This window comes from Myotis lucifugus, unplaced genomic scaffold (genome assembly GCF_000147115.1).
Source record: "Myotis lucifugus unplaced genomic scaffold, Myoluc2.0 scaffold_148, whole genome shotgun sequence".
In the NCBI taxonomy this organism is placed as follows: domain Eukaryota; kingdom Metazoa; phylum Chordata; class Mammalia; order Chiroptera; family Vespertilionidae; genus Myotis; species Myotis lucifugus.
In genome coordinates, this window is record NW_005871196.1 from 2556668 (window position 1) to 2571151 (window position 14484).

Consider the following 14484-nt stretch of genomic DNA (forward strand, 5'->3'; position numbering starts at 1 on the left):
TATCTCTCGCCCTTCCTCTCTGTAAAAAATCAATAAAATATATTTTTTTAAAAAAAGACTTAAGTTTTAGACAGTTATGAAAGCGCGAAGGAAAGTGCAGAGGCAAGAGCCTTCCGTTCTGTAGGGAACGAAGAAGGGGCTGTGACCCTAGGGCGGGTATGTAGGCATGAGGCGCGAAGCTAAGGGCAGTGGTGGGAAGATGACTAAGAGAGGAAGAAGGCTTGTGTGCTTTTATGGTGGTGGGGGTTGGAGGAGAGCCTGAGTCATTATCGATGCCATTAACTGAGAAAGGACAGGAGAAGGAATCCTATCTAATAAAGAGGGATATGCTAATTGACTGCCCTGCCCTCAAAGATGGCGGTGCCCACAGCCAATAAGGAGGGAATATGCTAATTGCCCTGCCCTCAAAGATGGCGGCGCCCACAGCCAATAAGGAGGGAAAATGCTAATTGCCCTGCCCTCAAAGATGGCGGCGCTCACAGCCAATAAGGAGGGAATATGCTAATTGACTGCCACGCCCTCAAAGATGGCAGCCAATAAGGAGGGAATATGCTAATTGACTGCCCCGCCCTCAAAGATGGCACCCACAGCCACAAGATGGTGACGCCCAGTCCCCTCAGCCCTGCCAGTGCGCCTGCCTCCAGAGTCCCCCAGTCCCCTCAGCTCCCCCGCCCCCACAGGGCCGCCTGAGGCTCAGGTCCAGGCCCGGCTGAGGCTTGCGCTGCTGGCAGAGGCAGCAGCAGAGGTGTGATGGGGCATCGCCTTCCCCTGATTGCCTGGTCGCCTCCCGCCCCTGAGGGCTCCCGGACTGTGAGGGGGGCAGGCCGGTTGAGGGACCCCCTCCAGTGCATGGATTTTCATGCACCGGCCTCAGTAGAGTGATAAGGAGAGAGTGAGTTTCTGTTTTGAATGCATTGAGCTGGTCTGAACAGAACCACTTCTTGTATAGAACCAGAACTCGGGGGAAAGGTCTGGAGTGGAAGTGAAACACTGAGACACATGCATATATATTATACAGTATTTAAAGATTTAAACACGAGGAAAGAAGAAAGTTCAAATAGCAGTGAAGTGTTTAACATTTGAAGATAGAGCAGAGGAGAAGCAAAAAAAAAAAGTGAGTATTTTAGGAGAACCCCCCAAAAAGGAGGCGGCAATCAGTCCTGTCAAAGTTAGAGGTTAAGGGAAGTTTTTTAACTTGACAGTCGAATCACTGCCCATCTTTACAAGAGTATTTTCTGAGGGGACCTGGAGAAGATTGTAATTAGGTTAATGAATGAGTAGCAAGTGAGCAAGTGTTGGCTTTTCTCAGTATAGAGACAAAGAAAGTGAGGGAGAGGATTTTAAAGAGAGATGGTAGGATCATTTGCTTATCTACACTAATAAAAGAGAAATATGTAAATTAAGCATCACTTTGCGACGCCCACCAGCCAATCAGGAGTGAGTAGGCAAATTAGTGGGACAAAGATGGCAGAAGCCACGGAGCCAGCCGGAGTGGGTGAGAGGCTTGGGTTGCCCTTGGCGATGGAGGAAGCCAAGCTTCCTGCCCGCCCTGGCCGGCTGCTGAAGGAGGGGCCTGTGGGTGGTGGCTACGGAGCCGGCCCAAGCGCACAGAAGGCGACCCAAGCTTCCCACCCGCCCTGGCTGGCTGCTGAAGGAGGGGCCTGCAAACGGCCCTCAGCCCCTCACCCAGGTTGGCCATGCCACCATTGGGGTGAAGGTCCCCGCTGGGGAGCATGGCCAGCCTGAAAACAGCCCTCAGCCCCTTACCCAGGCTGGCCCAACCCCTCGCCCAGGCTGGCACCATCCCCAGTGGGGACCCCCACCCAAATGGGGGTGTGGCCAGCCTGCAAACCACCACAGGCCCCTTGCCCAGGCTGTCCCACAATCTGAGGGGTCCCAGATTGGAGAGGGTGCAGGCTGAGGGACACCCCCCCCCCCCGAATTTCGTGCACCGGGCCTCTAATGCTGGGATAAGAGGAAGGAGTAAGTTTGTAGGCTAAGGAGAAAGTGCAAAGGAAATGTTAAAGGTATGCAGAACAGATAAATAATGGAATGAGATTCTGGCAGGAGTAAGGTGTATTATGGACTCAGGGGGGACATTAATCTTGGAAAGGGGGAGAAGGACTTTTGGAGTCATTAAAAGTTAACAAAACCCAAACATTTATGGTAGGAAATGAAGCATCTAGGGTTTCTAAGTTTTTCTGAAATAATTCTGAAGTGTCAATTTATATCCTGAAAATCACAGCTTCTAACTTCTACAATAATTAGTATTCTTGAAAATACTTGTCAACCGTTCTCATGGTAGATCTGGCAAATAATGGAATCAGATCAAACACAGGCAGTGTTGTCAGCGTGCATGTTCTGTTACATTTGGCAACACTGATAACCCTTGTGTGAAGATAGATTTAAGTTTCAAACTATCCATTGGGGCATCACTAACTTTAGCATCACGAATAAATCTGAAAAAAAATCCATACACTCAACCATTTCTGAACGCTAATTTTTGTATCTGCTTTTATAAATACTATAATGTTCCTGCCAAAGAATCCATATTTTGGGGGGTGTAATTCAAGTTCAAAATAGCATGAAAAAACTCAGTACCAGTGGTTTCTTAAACTTTGCTGTTTTAGCCATGTAATTTAATAAATCACTGTTTTAGATGAGGAGCAAGGCGGAAAAGGAATATGGAAACATTTGGCATGGACCAGACATTGACTTCTGCTCTCTCACATTCTTTAGTTCTCACAGCAATTCATCTGAGGTAGTTGCTTTTTTGGTTTTACCGAAGAGAAAATCTAAGTTTAGTAAATGAATGAGAGAGGTCTTGCCTGCATTCTTCCTCCTAGAACAGCTTCTGAATCCTTTGGATTTTAGTCAACCGTCCTTAACAGAATGCATGCTCCCTGGTGGCTGAGTCAACTTTTATTCTTTGATGGATGTGACTTTTTTCTGGTGGGAAAAAAAAATCGCACATTAATGCAGTGAACACAATTTTAAAGGAATTTCCAATATCAACTAATGCAGTGTTTTCCAAACTTTAGTTTGACATTTGTGGTTTTTGCCATTTAAATGTCAGGTGGATGCAAGTTTTAAAAGTTATTCTGTGTAAGAATAAGGGATCTTCATTCCACAAAAGCACATGTGACCCTTTTGTTTCATGCATTCTTCTAACCAGCAAACATTCACTGTGTACGTGCAGCAGGCCAGGCACTATTCCGGCACCCGATGGTAGCTGGTGTCGGCTGACCCTGATGCGCGTGGGGTCTATTAAAAAGCTGGTTACAAGTGACAGTCATGAAGAGGGCCGAGAGCCACTGCAGAACTGAGGGAAACTGCTGAACACCAGACAGTGCATTTTTCAATTCTCCGAGGACCTCACTTGGCAGCCAGCACCAAAGCTGCTTCTGCCCCAGGAGCTCACCCCCCCTGCAGCCGCCGCCACCACTTCTGCCGGAAGGAGAGGAGTGCGTCCCAACCTTTTCCTTCTGTGTTGCCAGTTCTTGCATCAAAATCTTCCCACAATGTGCCGATTGGGGGATTGCTCATGTCCTCCCTACAAGAGAGGCTGGGAGTCAGGGGGGCTCGGTCCGCCCCTTCCTGCCCCTCCCACCAGGATTCATAAAGTGGTTAATTCTGCCAGCATAGAAAGTTCAAGTGCTGTGTCGCCAGAAGGAAAGACAAATATCTGCGACTAAACAAACACGGAACTTTCCGTCTAGCAGTGAAAGGAAACAGGATCGCACAAATTATTACGATACGTGTTAAGAGTAAAGAAAATTTGGGTAGCCTGTCGCATGGGGGTTTCAGTGTGAGGCAGCACAGGAAGTGGCCTTGGACCCAGCCCTGAGAGCGGAGAGGCAGGAAGCTGCAAGGGGAAAGGGTGGAGAACACTCTAGGCACGGGAGCAGCATCTGCTCAGAAGGTAAAAAAGGAAAACGTGCGAGGAGCTGAAAGCAGATCCGAGTGACGAGACAGACAGCTGGGGAGAAGCTGGACAGGCAGGCAGCAAACACTGGGCTGGCCTTGGAGGCCAAGCTAACGATTATGGGCTTCATTCCAAGAGTTTGGGAAAGTTACTGAAGAATTTTAAACAGAGGGCCAACAGGCATAATTTAAAAAAAATTTTTTTTATTGATTTCATAGAGGCAGGGAGAGGGAACAAGAGATAGAAACATCAATGCTAAGACTCATTGATCAGCTGCCTCTTGGAGGCCCCACACTGGGGATCGAACCCACAACCCGGGCATGTGCCCTGACAGTTGAACCGTGACCTCCTGGTTCACAGGTCTATGCTCAACCACTGAGCCACGCCAGTGGGGCAGGCATCTCTCTTTTAAACTCAAACATCCGAGAAGGACAAGAATGAAAGAGGAATGACCCATCAAGTTTGTGGTTGTGGAGATGGAGGGAAATCGGGATTTGAGAAATATCCAGGAAGTAACATCAATAGGGCTAAATAAATGACGGGGTATGTCACCAAATGTGAAAAGGGTCACCCCTCGGTGGTTACCGGATGATGGGTCCATTTCCTGACGGTGGCCTGTCTAGTGGTCCAGAATGAGATTACCAGGTAGACGTCAGACAAGGCCACTGGATAGATGAGTCTGGAACTCGGAGGAAAGAGCTGGGCTGCAGATAACAGATTTTGGTCTTAATCAGCAAAAGTACGGTGGATGAAGCGGTGGAATGGAGGAGATGGTGTAGAGGGAGAGAGTGAAAGGGAAGGAAGTAGTCTAGGGCGAAGCCTAGAGAACCACACGGAAAGATGTGGACAGAGGAGGAGCTAAAAGGGGATGGACAGGGAGAGCCAGAGGGGAGGAGAGCCACGCATGGGGACTCTTCAGGGCCAGGTGTTATTTTAACACGTTTTGTCTTCCTGTCCGTTTAGCCTGTGATATCCGATTTCACTGATATGCTGGCCGCAGGAGACTGACGAGGTCCAACGGAAACTATAGTGTCAGTCACCGATGACTGACATGGCGCTTCACGTGTTAAGGTCCATTTAAATGAGCATTACAGAGCATTGGCTGCTTTCCTCAACATAGAAATTATTGACCAGAACCAAAGCCCGTTTAGAAGATTGTGGGGCCAGGGCCGGGAAAGTGCTTTTGGAGTGAGAAGAGGAAGAACAGGGGCAGCCCTTACTAGATAATGTGGCCATGAAGGACAGGAATGACACAGGATGATACCTGGGGGGAGAGTGGGGTGGGGATTTCTTCTAAAAGATGGAACAGATTTTGAGCATGTTTAAAAACTTTTTTTTTAATATATTTTATTGATTTTTTACAGAGAGGAAGGGAGAGGGATAGAGAGTTAGAAATATCGATGAGAGAGAAACATCGATGAGCTGCCTCCTGCACACTCCCCACTGGGGATGTGCCCGCAACCAAGGTACATGCCCTTGACTGGAATCGAACCTGGGACCCTTGAGTCCACAGGCCGATGCTCTATCCACTGAGCCAAACCGGTTAGGGCTGTTTAAAAACTTAAGAGAAGGATCTAGTAGAGAAGTTGGAGATAAAGGAGGGCTGCAAGGTCGCACTTTTGTTCCGTTCTTGTTTTGACATGCTAGTTCTTGTCACTTTTCAAGAGGTCTCACCGGTATCCTTGGCCTCCACACCCCTGATGCTCTGTGAGGCTGATGGATACTGCCCGCCGGGACAGTTGTTCTGCGCACCATGACGTGTTTACTTTCAACACCATTAAACCAATAAATATTACTTGCAGAGTGATGTTTAAAGGCATGTTTGCAGCCACATCCAACACTTGGCAGTTACTCCTGGCATGTGATTTGAGGGCACAGGCAGAGAGAGAAACGGGTCCTCATAATCCAGGGAGAAACATTTGGGGTCCGTGTAGGTTCCTAAGGGACAAGAGTGGAGAAGTGGACAGAGGCCACGGAAACTCTTTAGCTGAGAAGGATTTGGAATGTAAATCTCTTCTTCCCAAACCAAATCTCCAGTAAAATCTGCCTTGTTTGTCTCAAAGACTAAGTGGATTATTTTGGGGGCACTTAAAGAGATGAAATTTACAACTGGGTCAAAACTGCAATTCAACTCATTTGGGTAAATACAAAGCAAAATACCAAATAACTTATTTTTCCATTAAAAAATAGGCTTAATTGACATAAAATAAAACTGTTTAGTATACAGTTCTGGGAATTTTTGGTGTTTTTCTTTTTTTAATCCTCACCTGAGGATATTTTTCCATTGACTTTTAAAGAGAGAGGAAGGGAGAGGAAGAGTCAGAGAGAAACATTGATGTGAGAGACACATTGATTGGTTGCCTCCTATTTGTGCCCCAACCAGGGCCGGAGATCGAGCCTGCATCTGAGGTACGTGCCCTTGACTGGAATCGAACCCAGGACACTTCAGTCCACAGACCGATGCTCTATCCACTGAGTCAAACAGGCCAGACCCAGTTCTGGGAGTTTTGGCAAAGGTATACAGTTGTATAACCACCACCAAGAGCGAGATACAGAACAGTTTGAGCACCTGTCCCCCAAATTCCCACACCTTCATATTATTCATATTATTTTTATATTAAGAACAAAATACTGAGGAAGACTGGAAACAGCCTCAATCAGAGACAGTTTGAGATGCTTAAGCCATCACCTGACAACATTGTTTAAACATTTTTTTTAAATGGTGTGGCATTGTAATTACAAATGTTGGACGTACTCGCAAACATGCTTTTATAAAAAAACCACTTTAAAGGCAATATTTATTGGCTTAAATGGTGGTGTTAGAAGCTCGCTCCAACCTGTTTTAAGCAAATCAAATATTTTAAGTTTGATTAGTCTCTTTGAGACCAGAGGAGTGGGGTTTTTTTAATTGTAGTAAAACACATAACATAAAATCTACCATCTTAACCACTTTTTAAAATACTATTTTTAGTAGACTTTATTTTTTAGAGCAATTTTAGGGTCACAGCAGAATTGAGTGGAGGTACAGAGATTTCCCGCTTACCCCCAACCCCTGCACATGCATACTCTCCTCACTGCCAACACCCCCACCAGAGTAGTATATTTGTTACAGTTGATGAACTGATATTGACATATCATCACCCTAAGTCCATAGTTTACATAAGGGTCACTGTTGGTGTCGTTCTATGAGTTTGGGCAAATGTATAATGATGTATCCACCATTACAATATCATTCAGAGTATTTCCACTGCCTTAATAATGCCGTTTTTCACTTATTCATCCTTTCCTCCCCCCAATCCTTGACAACCGCTGATCTTTTTTTTTTAATTAAAAAAAATGTTATTACATTTTTTAGCGAGCGAGAGAGAGAGAGAGAGAGAGAGAGGGAGGAGAGAGAGAGAGAGATCGGCTGCCTCCCACACGCACCACGACAGGGAATCGAACCTGAAACCTGGGTATATGCCCTGACTGGGAATCCAATTCGCCACCTTTCGGTGTATGAGGTGACGCTCCAACCGAGGCACACTGCCCAGGGCTTGCTGATCTTACTGTCTTTTCCAGAATGTCATAACTGGAATCATACGGTGGATAGCCTTTTTCAGATGGGCTTCTTTCACTTAGTAATATGCATTTAAGTTTCCTCCATGTCTTTAATGGCTTCATAGATCATTTTTTTAAATTGCTGAATAATATTTCATTTTCTAGATGTACCAGTTTATTTTACCTACTGAAGGAACCTGCCAAGTTGTGACAATTATGCATAAAGCTGCTATTTAAAAAAAAGAAAATGATAAAGCTGCTATAAATATCTGTGTGCAGGTTTTTGTGTGGAACTAAATTTTTTAACTCATTTGGGTAAATACCAAGGAGTGAAATTGCTGGATCACATGATAAAAGTGTGTTTAGTTGTAAGAAACTGTCAGACTGTCTTCCAAAGTGGCTGTGCTGTTTTGCATTCCCACCAGCACTGAGTGACAGTTCCTGTTGTTCCACATTCTTGTCAGCATTTGCTGTTGCCAGTGTTCTGGATTTTAGCCACTCTGATAGGTATATACTGGTATCTTGTTTTAATTTGTATTTCTGTGACGACATATGATATAGATCTTCTCACATGCCTATTTGCTATCTGTATCTCCTCTAGTGAGATGTCTATTAAGGTCTTTGGCCCATTTTTTAACCAGGTTTGTTTTCTTATTGTTGAATTTTAAGGGTTCTTTGAGTATTTTGGATAATAGTCCTTGATCAGATGAGCCTTTTGCAAATATTTGCTCCCAGTCTGTGGCTTATCTTTTCATTCTTTTGACATTGTCTTTCACAGAACAGAAATTTTTAATTTTAATGAAGTCCACCTTATTAATTCTTTCTTTCAAGGATCATACCTATCTAAAAAGACATCACCAGCCCGGCTTGTGTGGCTCAGTGGTTGAGTGTCGACCTATGAACCAGGAGGTCACCGTTCGATTCCCAGTCAGGACACATGCCCGGGTTGCGGGCTCGATCCCCAGTAGGGGGCGTGCAGAAGGCAGCTGATCAATGATTCTCATCATTGATGTTTCTATCTCTCACCCTCTCCCTTCCTCTCTGAAATCAATAAAAATATATTTTAAAAATAAATAAATAATCCTATATAATAAAAGCCTAATATGCAAATCGACCGAATGGCAGAACCACTGGTGGAACAACCAGTCGCTATGATGCGCATTGACCACCAGGAGGCAGACGCTCAATGCAGGAGCTGCCTCCAGCCTGCAGGCCCCAGGCCAGCTAAGGCAGGTGCCAGTGGGGGCCTCATGATCACCCTGCCAGTCGCCCCACAGATCAGCCCTGATCGCCGGCCAGGCCTAGGGACCCTACCCGTGCATGAATTCATGTACCAGGCCTCTAGTAAATAAATAAATAAATAAATAAATAAGGCATCACCAAACCCAGGTCATCTGGATTTTCTCTGTGTTATCTTCTATGAGTTTTGTAGTTTACATTTATGTCTGTGACCCATTTTGAGTCATCATAACCATTTTTAAGTGTACAGTTCAGTAGTGTTAACTACAGCACATTGTTATGCAATAGATCTCTATAACTTCTTCATCTCACAGAACTGAAATTCTATATCCATTAAACAACATTTCCCCATCTCCTCCAATGTCCAGTCCCTGGCAATCATAATTTCTACTTAATGTCTCTTGGAATTTGACTAATCTAGTTACCTCATATTAGTAGAAACATAGAGTATTTGTCATTTGTGACCAGGGAACACTGTCAACTTTAATTAATTGCTCTAATACTGTTGCCTTTCTGCTTTCCCTGCCAAAAAAAAAAAAGTGCTGTTTGTGAAGCACCTACTCCCTGCTCAGAATTATTGTCCCAGGTCTTTCACATGCTGTGGTGGGCAGAATAATAACCCTTCAAAGATGTCCACGTTCTAGTTAGTGGAACCTGTGAATATGTTTGTTACCTTACATGGCAAAGAGACTTTGCAGAAGTGATTAAGTTAAGGATCTTGAGAAGGAAAGATTACCTGGATTATCCAGGTAGACGCAATGTAACCACAGGGTCCTTATAAGGAAAAGAGGGCACGTTAGAGTCGAAGGAGTTGCGATGATGGGAGCAGAATTCTGGGTGATGTGGGACCATGAGCCTACCAATGCGTGCAGAATCGAGAAACTGGAAAAGGCGAGGACATATTCTCCTGTAGAGCCTGCAGAGGAACACGGCCCTGCTGACCCATTCTAGACTTTACCCTCCAGAATTTGTAGATAATACATTTATATTGTTTTAAGTCACCAAGTTTGTGGCAATTTGTTACAACAGCAAGGGAGACTAATACACATGCATTCTCTCATGTACACCTCATGACATTTTTGAAAGGGAGGTGTTATGCCCTGGCTGGTTTGGCTCAATGGATAGAGTGTTGGCCTGCGGACTGAAGGGTCCCAGGTTCGATTCCAGCCAAGGGCACATGCCTGGATTGTGGGCTCGATCCCCGGTAGGGGGCGTGGAGGAGGCAGCCAATCAATGATTCTCATCATTGATGTTTCTATCTCTCTCTCCCTCTCCCTTCTTCTCTAAAATCAATCAAATACATTTTAAAAAATTAAAAAAAAATGGGGGTGTTATCATATTACGGAGGAGAATGAATCATTTAGGTAAGGATTCAGTTGTGCAACATAGCAAGTAATGGAGCCTGGATTTGAAGGAAGAGCTGGCTACTCGAAGCCATGGGCATTGGGTCCCTCCTGCACTCAATACTCTGCCTTTAAAATGAAAGTTAATTTCAACTGTGAGTGCTTGGCTGCCATGGTAGCAGGGAGGTGGCAAGAGTTCATCTCTGGTAAGGACATAGTCTTTGGAAGGAGAGAGAGACCATAAAACAATGAAACATACTGCCTTGGGATGTCCAGAGTTTTATCCCTACTGTCTTTCTCCCTTTAAAAATAAATGAATCACACTCCTGAATATTTGTTTGTTTGTTTGTTTAACAAATCCCTGTTTCAGTATCTTTGATTGGTGGACATGCAGTAGTTGTTTATTAGAGTTCTCCAGAGAAACAGAACCAGTAGTAGATTGATCTATCTATCTATCTATCTATCTATCTATCTATCTATCTATCTATCTATCTATCTATCATCTACCTACCTAATCTTCCTTGCTACAAGGAATTGGCTCATGTGATTATGGAAGCTGATAAGTCCCATGATCCGCCATCTGCAGGCTGGAGACCCAGCAGAGTGGGTGGTGAATGTTCAGTCTGAGGGCAGAAGACCAATGTCCCAGCTTGAACACAGTCCGGCAGAGAGAGTAAATTCTCCCTTCTTCCACCTTTTTGTTCTATTCAGGCCCTGATGGATTGGACGAGAGCCACCCACATTGGGGAGGGCAATCTGCTTTCCTCAGTCTACCTACTCATGTTAATCTCATCCACAAATGCCCTCCCAGACACACCAGAATCCTTTAACCAAATATTTGGGCACCTAGTGGCCTGGTCAAGTTGACACAAAATTATCCTCTCAAGTTTTGTATGGATAAATGAAGAAAGTGTCCAGGTTACAATTACAGTTCAGGGCCTGGAACTGGAAGCATACTGAGCTCAAAGTTGACATTAGCAGGTATTGACTCACTCTGTTTTAGTTCTGGAAATGGCTTTAAAGGCAGGGCTTCCTGCTGAACCTTGAGTTTAAGAGCTGGAAGTGCTTAAGTGTTTTGCTCAGATACATACAGCATTTATGGTGGTGGCCCAAGTGCCCTCAAATGAATGAGCAGTTATGCATTATGCTAACAGTATATTAACCTGTATTGATCCTCTCCATGGGCTGAACACCATCTCAGCTCATTCCCTGTATCAATGCCATTAATAACATGTGAGCCCCTAATTTGACAGATGAGGACAACACTAAGGCAGGTCCACGCAGGCATCAAGAGTCAGAGCCAGGAATAAAACGTGTGCATGTTGGTCCAGCATGTGTGCTGGTAACCACCGTGCTCCGGCCTCTGATTGACGTTCCTGAGAGCAGTGCATGGGCCCAAGAGGGCTTCATGTCAGGCAGGACTTTCCCCAGGTCACCCCAGTTGGGACTCGAGAGGCCACTGTGGCTAGTGCTGGCCTCTATAGCCTTTTAAAATTGGACTCTTAACAGACCAGCCTAGTCCCTAAAAGGAAAAGGATCATGTTCACTCTTGGAGTTTCATTGAAGGGGCTCCTGCATGAGTCAGGTGAGCCACTGGCTGGTGCTGTTCAAGAAAATGCAACGGATCCTTACTTTGGAAGCTCTCACCCCGCGATGCTTGGGAAATGAATCAGGAAAACTGGGGTTTTAATACCAGGGAAGGACTCAGTGTACTCCCCTCCAGGGACAAACAGGAAGCTGACCTTTCTCTGCTTCCTTCCCCCACAAACGGACTGTGGAAGCCTTTCTATTTTCTTTTTTTCAGAATGAATCTGGGCATTTACTTCCCGTACTCCCATATGTGTTTGGCCCCATCCATGGTTTACCCATCCATGGCATTTTCCTTTCATTTGTTAAAGGCACACTGGGTTTTTTGTTTGTTTGTTTCTGACCAAGGGACTAACTAGTGAAAGAAGAAACTGACTGTCAGATTTGCTAGCTCTGTTGTGGACCCCAATAACCAGAGTGGCTGGTTTTATGAAACAGTGGAGTGGCCATGGAATACACAGCTCCTGAGCCAGCTGGAAGACAGCAGCTTGAGAGCTTGGATTCCATTTATACTTACCACCAGCGATCCTGTCAATATCCTTCTCGTGAGTTTCTTTTCTGTTTAAACAAGCCAGTCAGTTTCTGTTGCTTGCAATTAAAAACACCAAGAATACAAAAATACCTCGTGTCATCTATAATATATATTATAGATGTATATATACATACTTTCTTTTTGTAAATTGGCCTCCGACACCAATAGCTTATGAACTCTGAAGGCTGCCACCATTTCTAATATTTTTCCTATAGTACACGGGACTGTATTTTACACAGTGCAGGATACAGGTTGCAAACTTATAGATTCTGGATTATATCTGAACTGCATTTATTTTGAGCAATCGAAGTGTTTTTTAAAAATTGACTTAGTTCAAGGGCGGGGGGGAAAAAAAGGACACTTATGTAATACCCTTTGTAATACTTTTAGCGAAAAAAAAAATAAAATAAAATAAAATGGAGCTGCAATCCCAGAAAAAAAAAAATTGACTTAGTTGCCAACATTTAAAAACCATAAGATTTCATATGCAATGCCCATTGGCACCTTCTCTTGAAAAACTTAAAGATCTAGCCATTTTAAACCCATATTCCCACAGCTTCCCTCTTATTTTTAATCCTCACCTGAGGACATTTTTATTGATTTTAGAGAAAGAGAAACTTCGATATGACTGGGACTTGAACCTGCAACCTTTTGTGTATGGATACGCTTCTAGCAACTAAGCCACATGTGCCAGGGCCCACAGCTTCCTTCTTTAAACAGAACACAGCCACTTCCATGTGACAAAGTGCTCACCTTGCCCACTCCACTTACTTTCATTACTTAACCGGACCTGAAGGCATGTTTGTCACTCTTGGTGCTTAACTGACTGATACTGAATAAATTAATTTGGCAATTAATGCTTGTGTTTTACATTTTCTTTATTTTTAAAAAATATATTTTTATTGATTTCAGAGAAGAAGGGAGACAGAGAGAGAGAAACGGAAACATCAATGATGAGAGAGAATCATTGATTGGCTGCCTCCTGCACGCCCCCTACTGGGGATCGAGTCTGTAACCTGGGCATGGGCTCTGACCTGGAATCAAATCGGGACCTCCTGGCTCATAGGTTGATGCTCAACCACTGAGCCAAACTGGCTGGGCGTTTTCTTTCTTTTTATTAATTTTAAAATATTTATTGTTGGAAATATTACAGATGTCCCCTTTTTCCCCACCCCACCCCATTGACCCCTTCTAGCCCATGCCCACACCCTGCTCCGGGCCTTCACCGCACTAAAGGCACACTGTTTTAGATCAAGTCCCTGGAAGCAGGACCAGAGGCAGATGTTCTTGTGAAAGTGACTTAAGACCGTTCTTCAGGAAGAAGCTGGAAGGGAGAGGGGAGCAGGACAGAGAGGAGGAAGGGCTGGGGCTGTCGCTGCGCCTATCTGAATTATGTAGAAGTAACCTTACCTTGTTGCGGGACTCCTCCTTTGTATAAATCTTTCTTGAGAATCTGAAAGGTGCTAGGCACTGTGACTTACTACCATAGGCAGTAGGGAGAAAAGGTTGAAAGAAACATGATTGCTAATAATAAGGAATTCCAAACAAACCTGGGATTCTGTTAGAAACATCATTGAGGTCTGAATATGTCAACTGGGCAAGACCTTTAAGTTCAGGTTGTGGGAAGAAAGGTTAACCTGGGAGAACCTCAGGTCCGAAGACAGCCTTACTGGTGGCTGCTTTAGCTTGAGTACAATTATCTTAAGAGACTGTATCATTATTTAATAATTTAGATAGTTGATATACCTCCTGCACATGGAGTTATCTGCTCAAGTTTCTCTTTGATCATGCTACTTTCTTAGCATAAAATCACCAGTAACTTGCCGTATCCTTGCCTTCAGGTGATCTAAACTTCTTGTCATGGCATTCGAGGCCCTTCCCAGATAAGCCCACTTATATTTCCAGCTGAATCTCCCTGTACTAAACTATTAGAGCCTTTCCCTACTAGCCTGGTTGATTGGCTGGCAGCCAGACTGACATTTCATTCCTGCTGCTACACTGAGCTTTCCTCACTCCTACTCCGTGTGTCCAAATGTCCCCTGTACATCAAGGCTAGCCCATAGGTCACATCCTAGAAGCCTTCCCAGGCCACACCAATACTCTTTTCAATCAGTGGTTCTCACCCTGGCCGGTTTCTCAGTGGTTAGAGCATTGGCCCATAGACCCAGGGGTCGAGGGTTTGATTCCTGGTCAAGGGCACGTACCTGGGTTTCAGGCTCAATCCCCAGCCCTGGGTGGGAGGCAACCAGTTGATGTGTCTCTCTCACATTAATATTATTCTCTCTCTCTCTCTCTCTCTCTCTCTCTCTCTCTCTCTC